Source organism: Mytilus galloprovincialis, chromosome 14, assembly GCF_965363235.1.
Source record: "Mytilus galloprovincialis chromosome 14, xbMytGall1.hap1.1, whole genome shotgun sequence".
In the NCBI taxonomy this organism is placed as follows: Eukaryota; Metazoa; Mollusca; class Bivalvia; order Mytilida; family Mytilidae; genus Mytilus; species Mytilus galloprovincialis.
In genome coordinates, this window is record NC_134851.1 from 31,812,469 (window position 1) to 31,819,440 (window position 6,972).

Here is a 6,972-nt window from a genome sequence, read left to right on the forward strand (position 1 = left end):
GGATCCCGCTAACATGTTTAACCCCGGCACATTATCTATGTATGTGCCTGTCCCAAGTCAGGAGCCTGTAATTCAATGGTTGTCGTTTGTTTATGTGTTACATATTTGTTTTCGTTCATTTATTTTTACATAAATAAGGCTAATGTCTGTGTTGTTTTGGTCTTTTGTGGATTGGTAACAATCCATGTAACCTAGAAGCTAAAATTATATTTATGACAAAGGTTGACACTAACATAGTGATTATTTTAAGAGTTATTTACCTTAACCTAGTTATTTCTCCTTTAGTCTGTTAGGGAGTATCTGTAGATGCAAAGGTGTAGTAGTCAAAAGTAAACTTTAAGATAAAACCACCAGTAATGTTTCAAATGCACTGCGGTTAATATCAATATTGTGTTCTTGTTTATCTCATTTTCCCTAGATTATCAAATGGAGCGTTGTAAGAATATTCTATAAAAGAAATTTTTGATATACTAAAAAGATAAATCACAAAAATATATTATCCCTTGGAAAATTCAAAAAGGAAAGTCCCTAATCAGATGACAAATTTAATTTATTCAGATCTACAATATTTGTAAAATAATTTTGATTGTCATATATGTTCGACCTTAGCATCAATGAAATGACATTAATTGTCGACATAAGCATATGGTGCAATACAACATGTACAATTTATACCATTTGATGCCAGAAACAACACTTGGTCGATTCCTCTGATCGCTGAATGTTTGTCTCCGATTATATCGGCAGAACAGATGAAAATTAAGTCAGGAATGAGGCTGTTTCTATCAATTTGGTATTATGATATTATTTGAAATACTTCAAAACTAAAACCTTATCTTATTCTTTAAAAATGCTGCACAAAATTTAGTGAAGCTCAATATGATATTATAAACATTAAAATCAAACATACCCCTTTTCATGAACATGATGAAGTAAATGCACCCCTATCCCTTAAGATATTCTGTGATTAAACAATATAGATGGAATAGAAAGCACAATGAAAAAGAATTATGATAAGTATCATAAATATGTGAAGATTAAAATTTAACAATTCAAAATTTGAGAGAGACCAGAAACGCCATATGTCACCAACGCCATCTAAAAGTTGGCAAAACTAAGTATTGCGTTGTAATAGAACAAGAAAAAATTATTACCCGTCATGTCTCGCTACTGTTTACAACACAAACAAAATGCAAAGACGAGACAAAAAAAGACCGAAAGCTGTTGTACTCAGGAAATATTATGAAATAAACTGCATTAGCTGAGTTTGTTACATACATCTTTGAAACTCAAAATCATTCTGAGTAGTCAGTGGTGTTTTAATAAGCAGACCTGGCAAACCTATACGAGAAAGATTGACACAATTCGGTTCTACTTCTGCACATGTTCACTCCACGCGCTTAATATAAAGGACAAGGTTTTATAGAAGATGCCAGAAGTAAAAGCACACACAAAAGGCATATATATTCTTTTGAAGTTTGAAAAAGATATAGGACCAGCTTTTTCGTTTGCCTGTGATAACACTTACACCATGTTTATGGCAAAGACGGCAGAAATTATTCGCTGCAAGCAAGAAAGCAATATTTTCCGGATCATTGGTCTCCGAAGATATCAGTGATAGTAAACCTCCTTTGTATACCAAAATCTTAAAAGGTACCTGACCTACCTGATGCTTACATGAATATGAAACCTACATATCGTAAAACAAAACCAGAACCAATCATTCTGCTAGAGAATCTTATTGCCATTCTTAACTTCGACTTTATATTTATGAGTTCACATAATGAGTATGAGTGGTCCTTGTAATCAAAAAGAGGTAGACACAAGTATTATTCATAAAGTGCGACTGAAAAGGGGTGTACGTCAATACTAATAATTAGCTCAGCTCAGCTTTTTTCAAGACACTACAAGGAGAAAAACTTCGGGTTGCATGTGGAAAATGAAAAGACCTGTGTGATGACTGTATGTGGCCCTGTCACCACTTTTCGCGGAATGGGAATGAATGTTTTTACATACGGCACACTTAAGAAATAAGCAAGTAGTCACAATCTAAATTTATTGAAAGTATCAAACACACACAAACAAAAACATGTTACATTTATACTATATTGTATTTATGTTTACTTGTTCTTGCTAATATTTCTTTTTGATTATTGTTAAACAATTTCAATTGATGTTTCATAGTGTGTCTTTTTATGTTGTGATGTTATACTTCTGTTCCATGTTAGGGTGAAGATTGGATTGGTGGCACGTTTAAATTCGCTGCATTTTGTTTGCACCTGTCTTTAGTTAGAAACCTGTTGTTCAGTGGTTGTCCTTTGTTGGTGTAGTTCATCAGTGTTTTTCGTTTTTTGTTTTTTATTTAGATTCAATATTTGGTTTTTCTGTTTATATAGTTTTACACTAGTCACTTTGAGGCCCTTTATTGCCTTCTATTCTATGTGAACGAAGGCTCCGTGTTACAGGCAGTACTTTGACCTATAACAGTATGGAGAGTTATCGCATTGGCACTCATACCACATCTTCTTATATCTTAATGTAAAAACCTAATATCTTAGTCAACAAACTCAGAAATTCTATGCTCACTAACAAACCATAAAGATGAGTGGGTTAATAATTTTTTAAGCATGTTACATGTGCTAGCTAGACAACCAGTGACATGAGACAGAGCTGTTTTCTGTTTATATTAAAAGTATGATTTCTGACACAATCTATTTTTATCGAATACGACATTGGACTTCAACAGAAGAACCTAAGAATCTATTTAGATTTTTCTATCTTATATATGAGAGTTAGGATGCAATACCGTGTGCAGTATTTTATTTTACCATCTGGAAACAAATTTTCTGCACAATGTTGAGTACCTATGACCTTGTTTTTATGGCTTAAAAATCATTGAGGACTTTTCCTAATTAGATGTGACCATATGTCCAAGAGGTGTTGCAATCCTAGATTTAGCATTGATTTATAGTTTAAATTTAGTAAGTTTGACATGACTTTAAAACCCATAAGCAGTATGGTTTTTCACGCAGCGAGGTTAAGGCTTAATTTGTATCTGCCAAAATCACGCTGTTTATCACCAATAACTTTCGTTAAAATTATATGTCAATGTTTTTATTTCCATAAAACATACATGTAAACATTTTTATTACATTGTACAGTTTTGCGGTAAAGTGTAAGTAGTCACGTGACCACTAATTCACAAACAACATAATCGATCACAAAAGTGAAAAGTGCAGGTGGAAAATAGCCTCGTACAAATGCTTTAGGATTTCAGAAACTGCTAGATCTACTTTTTATAAAAACTGCTGTTACAAGTTCAATTTTTAACTGTAAGATGAAAAACGAGTCATTTTACGAGTAACATGGTTTTATAAACCACAACAATAACCTTTCAATGGTGCTAGAAAAATGAACTACAATTATTTTGATTTGTAACAGCACTTTCTATAAATTCCAACATCTTCTGAATCCATACATGCTTGAAATTAAGAAGTACTTATCGACCTTCAACCTGCGCTTTTCGTTTAAAAAATGTTGTTGAATATGTTTTTATTTTCAGAGATAAACACAAACGCACCAAAGACGTAGAAAAGCATACACGGAATAAAAAACAGGTCTCATCCGGAAACCGGACAGTTGGTTGGCGGCAAACTTTCAGTTGTTAATTCAATTTGTAATTATTATTACCATCGATGAAACATTTGTTTTTTGTTTATAATGTACAAATTATTTTCTTTAAAAATAAAATAAAATTATTTGAATGTGAAAAAGTTTTCCCGGTTTTCTTGGGAGATTCCAATACATAGCAGGTCGTGCAGCATAAATAACAATCAACAATAATATCCGAAAACTTCTAAGCGATCACAAATAATTAAAGACAAATGTCCTAGACATATTAGCTATCCTATGCATCATGCGTCCTACAAAATTCGTATAACAATTGATTAATTACGAAATCTTTTTTATGTTGAACCCTTAAATGCCGGAGTGAACTGCACCAACTATATTGAAGATGGAGGATAGCATATGATGCAACTTGCACCAGGGAAAACCATCTATCAACATCTCATATCGATTTATATTGTTATCAAAACTTGTATTCTTGAGGCAGTAGTTTTCAACAGCATGTATCGCAAATTGTATTGAAAAACTATCTAGAATTATAGAGAAATCCCGTTAGGAGCCTTAAGTTAAATGGTTGTCGTTAGTTCATGTCTCGACTCATATTTGATATTTTGTAAATTGTTTTGTGTATAATTAGAACGTTAGTTTTTTCGTTTTACACTTTTCATGTCGAGCCTTTTATAGACGACTCTACATCATTACGCTTACATCTTCTTCATATTTAAACTCTGTGGATAGTTGCCTCATTGGCAATCGTATCACATCTCTTAGTTATATACTAGTACCTGACTTTAAGCATTCGTGTTTTTTAAAAATGAGTGAAATATTTGTCACTGGGCGTTAAAAATTAGCAGTAAACAACTTAAACATGTGTTAAGGATGTACACCTCTAAGGAGCCAAAAATTTCTAGAATTAAACTTTTTTTCTCAACCTGATTTTTGGGTTTATATGACTGTAAAAAAATAATTGGTGAAGAAAAAATCATATGGTAGTGCACTTCTTTTGTTGCTACAGCCCTCTGAACGTACCATATTTTGGTAATTTTTCCATTTTTAATCAAATTTTACCCATCTTTGGGCTATTATTGTGAAAAAAATCACAGTTCTTCAATTAAACTTGTTTTCATAATCTCAATAAAGACGAAGGGGACCAATCTGAATAAATTCAACTAATAAAAATTATAGGTAGGTGTTAATATAAGAAAGTTTTATCATATTTTGATGCTTTTTAGTGTCAAATTTAACATGTTGTCAATTTTGGAAATTTGTGATTTTTCTCTGTTTGAAGAACAAAATGCATATTTTTTCAACTTCCTTGTTATAAATGATTGAAAAAAAAATATATATCTAGGAAATTTCAAAAGAAAAAGTTATATGGGGTGTTTATGTTTTTGGTAAAATCATTTTTGTACCCTTCACCCATTTTTCTCTAAACTTCACTCTAAAAGACTGACTTGATTAGTAATAAAATTTGAAAATTTCATTACTCAAAAACTAATTATTGGAAATATCAAATTCATTGCTATTTTCCACTAATATCACATGTTTTAAAAAAATTTCAGAACGAGATTTCAATGAGACTGAACAAGACTGACATGTCAGAAGAATACATCCTTAGATCATTTGATATTTATTCATGTTTTGGGGTGGGGGACAGGAGGATTTTATATAGGAATAAGGTTACCTGGCAAGATATGAAAAATAGGCATGATTAGCGACATATTAATCCCCAATCCTCCATTTATCAATTAAACTGACCTCCACGGAATAGCCTAGTAGTGTTGAAACTAGCGTTAAACACTAATCATTTAAAATCCCTTTCCTAAAATTTCAAAAACTCGTCCTTCAACTGTTATTGTCCAGGCGGAAACCCGGTTGAAATAGAACAGAAGAATCGAAGCTCTTTGTTAGAAAAGGCGATAAATGCTTACTGTAATGTTTACTATAGTGACAAAATTTTTATAAGGCAATAGAAACAAATGAAATGACAATTTTCTTCTCAATTACGAAGTGTTTTATTCTAAAAACACCATTTGCACAAGTTTTCAATTTATTTAGTACATAGTTAAGCAGAACAATTAGATATCAAGTCGACGACATAGGTATCTTTCAAGTTGGATGAAGAAAATGCATAACCTCCGATTTAAAAAAAAAAGTTACCACGAACGGAAAACATATCAATCTATTAGTTCAGTAATTTTCGTGTCTGCTCTTCCATTATGTTACTCAAGAAAAAAATCCAAAAAATGGGTAATAATTGTATCGAAAAGAGAAAATCGAGAGCACCTTTTTATGTTAGGTCGTGTTTAAGTTGAATATTTGGATTGGTATCGCACAAAGCAAGAATATTTCATACATCGTCTCTCTTCAGATTCTATCATTTTTATATACCAAAGCTACAGGTTGACTTTATAACATAAAAGCATCACAGTACTAAAAGATGAACTATATTGGTCAAGTGTAATACCTATCTAATGAATCACAAAAACAGAGTAGATGTGTTCGAATAGCTTTTTTTTACTAAAAGTACTTGACGACAGTCTTTCAAGTTGGATGATGAAAATGCATATCTTCGAAAAATTACATTTTTTTGTGTGTGAAAACTAAGGTTTATAGTCTTCAACCACTAAAAAAATCAAGTCTGCCCTTCAACGAAATATTTAATTAGAATTTTTTTAAATGTTTATGAATTCATGAAAATTCCACCTGACGACCGATCAGAAAACAGTTTTATGTTAAATAAATGCAGTCAAGATCATTAACTGATGCTCATTATCTGTTGATACATTTGTCTTTGAAAATACAATTGACAAATAAGGATCGTAATGATGCAATGTGGATAAATTTATCGGTTTCCAAGAGCAAAATTGGCAGCGCGTCATCCCTACAATGGCTTCCATTTCTACGATTGTGAAAATGAACTGGCGTAATGGGGTGATAATTTTGACGAAGAAGAATCCTGACTGTGTCTGTGTAGTTCTTATATTTGTCAAACTTCTCGTTCATAATGATATCCTAGTAAGACTGCCATTCCATAAAAAACATCTGCATTCATAATTTTTTTAATGTGATTTAGACTAAACGACTCCATATTTGCCTACACAGTTTTAACTTTTTCAGCGCTATCGATATTTAATAAACTTGAAAAGCGGATTTGGTCCTAGGACTGTTTTTATATCTGCCAAAAAGCTAACTTCGGAACAGGTCCGCTATTGATATAAGTTAACTTCGAATCAGTCCTGCCGTAAAGTTAACATAAGTTAATTAACTTCAAAACCAGTCCTGCCACAAAGTTAACATAAGTTAACTTTTGCTTTGACAAATCCGATCGAAACCAGACCTGTT